This window comes from Drosophila willistoni (genome assembly GCF_018902025.1).
Source record: "Drosophila willistoni isolate 14030-0811.24 chromosome XL unlocalized genomic scaffold, UCI_dwil_1.1 Seg141, whole genome shotgun sequence".
Lineage (NCBI taxonomy): Eukaryota > Metazoa > Arthropoda > Insecta > Diptera > Drosophilidae > Drosophila > Drosophila willistoni.
The window spans coordinates 10,637,279-10,639,878 of NW_025814052.1; the positions used below are offsets into that span (position 1 = coordinate 10,637,279).

General features: G+C 30.7%; 1 non-coding gene across 1 annotated transcript; it reads left to right on the plus strand.

The window, feature by feature from the left end:
• Positions 1–1,433: 1,433 nt before the first annotated feature.
• Positions 1,434–1,507, plus strand: Trnat-agu. Its single transcript has one exon. It is a non-coding gene; the product is annotated as a tRNA-Thr (tRNA).
• The last annotated feature ends 1,093 nt before the right edge of the window (positions 1,508–2,600 follow it).

The following is a 2,600-nucleotide window of genomic DNA, read 5'->3' on the forward strand; positions in this document are numbered from 1 at the left end:
AAAACATTGTGCATGAAAACGTCATAGGCATAGGCAAAAAGGTTAAAAGAAATTTTGAGTTACAAGTCGAAAATGTAGAGAAATGCTTCTGTAGTTCCTTATTTAAGGATATTGCTCAGAGAAAAGTGGGACAATAGATTTCATAATGAATTCCAATTTCAAAATAAAACTAACTTCTTGCATTCTCTACTCTTAACCAAACAGCTGAAATATTGCATAAACTTTACAATGTGTGTGTGTGTGTTATTTTTTTGGAGGATTACCAAGTTGTCCAGTTTTTTTTTTCTTCTTTCATTCATATTATTTATGTACTCGTATGTTGACACATTTCTGGTCAAGAGACGTTCGAAAACCACTATAAAGCAGTAGTTTTGGTTTTTGTTACTGCGTTTGTAGTTGGTGTTTTTTTTTTTGTTTGGTCTTAACTGGACATTTGCAAGTTTGCTGCAGTTGTTGCAGCAGTTGCAACAGTTGCTTCTTTGGCTATGCGCAACATTTTTGTCTTACATTTTCAGTATAGTTAATTTGGCAAACGACACGGCAGACATTGCAAGACTCTGACGACAAAGAGCGGGAGCAAGAAAGAACTTGTTTCGTTGACTTCTTTTTTTGGGGCCATCATCTCATCCAGCAGGAGGAAAACGGGTTACCCCCAAACTAGCGGAAAGAGACAAGCAAAATAATGTGTAATCAAGTTAAGCGAACTTTGCGGTATCCACAAAGATCATGATGATGATGATGATGATGATCATTATGACAAGCCACCTGCAGCCTAAGATAACAATGATAAAGTTGATATAAGCACAAATAGCTATAGAATGGACAAATATACACTCACACATTAATTTCATGCATTTAATTTCACAAATTTAATTAGTTTTTGAATATTTCGTCACTGTGGCGCCTCTGTGGAATTTTACTTTACTTAATTAAGACTTTGCATACTTTTAGCTACAATAGTTTAACGACAAACGTGATTATCAAAAGAAAGTGTTGCATACTTTTGAGAGAAATTGCAAAAATGAAATATCATTGGAATTTTAATTTATAGACTTTTGATACCCTCACTAATGTAGTATTTATTTTCTAAAATCAAGTATGATATGCATATCAGACATATGATTATATGATTTGAAAAATTTTTGCATATATTTCCTCGCTTTTGATATTCAAATGTTTGTCCTTTTATTCTGGTTCGCTCTCTCCTGTAGTTTCCTAACATTTATCTATCTATTCTTACACATGTATATTTATACATGCATCGATATTTTTCATCATCGATTTGATATAAATAATTTATCTGATAAGACCAGATGACAACAAAAAAAAAAAAGAAAGATACAAAAATTCTTTTCTTATATCGACTTTCATAACATAATTTGACGTACGGAATTTTAAGATTTATTCACAATTGTATCGTCACGCAAACGTAAGGCGCCGTGGCTTAGTTGGTTAAAGCGCCTGTCTAGTAAACAGGAGATCGTGAGTTCGAATCTCGCCGGGGCCTTTGCAACACCCGAAGCAATTTGGGGAAGTTGAATGCTTTTTTTATTTTATTAGTTTGATAGAAACTTTAGAATATTGATGAGAATATGTTAAGATATGATGAAGCTAGTAAACAAAGAAAGGTAACGAAAATGAGAATGAAATATTAAAGTAAACCATTAATTGCCTATAATAAATAAACAAAAACATCCCAAAAAAATAAAAAAAAAAAATTTTAAGAGACAAAAAATAGAAAAAAAATGTGTTTTTTGTATAAAAAAAAATGTAAAAGAAAAAAGAAAATAACAAAAGAAAAGAAAAAAAAAATAAACAAAAATAAAAAAAAAAGAAAAAAAGTAAAAAAAAGAAAATAACAAAAGAAAGAAAAAAGAAAATAACAAAAGAAAGAAAAAAAAAGACAATAGCAAAAGAAAGATAAAAAGTAAAAGAAAAATAAAACAGAAAAAGAAAATAAAAGAAAGAAAAAAAGGAAAATACCAAATGAAAAATAAAGAAAAAAGAAACAAAAAGAAAAACACAAAAAATACACAACAAATAAATAAAAATAAAAAGAAAGAAAAAAATTGTTTTAACTAAAAAAATATCAAAGAAGTTAACTTCGGCTATGCCGGCGGACATGGACATGGCTATATCGACTCAGCTTCTCATGCTGATCAAGAATACATATACTTTATGGGGTCGGAAACGTCTCCTTCTGTGCGTTACGAACGTCTGACCCATTGTATAATACCCTCTGCAAGGGTATAACAAAACATTTGAAACCAAAAAAAAAAAAAAAAAAAAAACAAACAACAAACAAATAAACAAGAAAAGCAACAAACAAAAGAAAAGCAACCAAGGACGAAAAGCAACACCAAACTGTATACAAATATTTTACCAGCTCGGCTAGTAAAATGTCAAAATATCCTTGATCTATTACTGCATTCCATTTATCCCATTGCCCCCCAAAAATCTTTGCTTATATTAAGAAGATGGAGGGAACTTTTGAATAAGTAACATTTCGAACCACTTTTGGTCAAAGAAGACATTGGTTTCGAATGGTTTCTATTATTCCCCAGCCCATTCACCACTCGTTTTCCTATACTTTTGTTCGA